Here is a 349-nt window from a genome sequence, read left to right as displayed (position 1 = left end):
CGGAGTTCAGACGAGAAAGTTACGCCCAAATTACAAAATAATGTCGAGTTAGTCCATAAAAACAACATATGGTAATTTCACGTCTGATTTCAACCATGATGCATCCAGCATTTCTCAAAATGCAAAATGTGAAAGTTGTAAAGGGTTCTCTTAGCTTTCTACAGCATCTTGAATCATCTAAATTTGAGGTCGGATGAGAGAGTTACGCATAGATTATAAAATAGTATAAAAAATAGTCTCTCTTTACATGCACGACTCGGCTTCAAAAATTATCCTGCAATAATAAAATAAGAGTGTCCACAGATTTTCAACAAAAGTAGGCTAATTATATTTAAAATTATCAGGTGAG

Source organism: Malania oleifera, chromosome 12, assembly GCF_029873635.1.
Source record: "Malania oleifera isolate guangnan ecotype guangnan chromosome 12, ASM2987363v1, whole genome shotgun sequence".
Classification (NCBI taxonomy): domain Eukaryota; kingdom Viridiplantae; phylum Streptophyta; class Magnoliopsida; order Santalales; family Ximeniaceae; genus Malania; species Malania oleifera.
Note: the sequence above shows the minus strand (reverse complement) of the source record.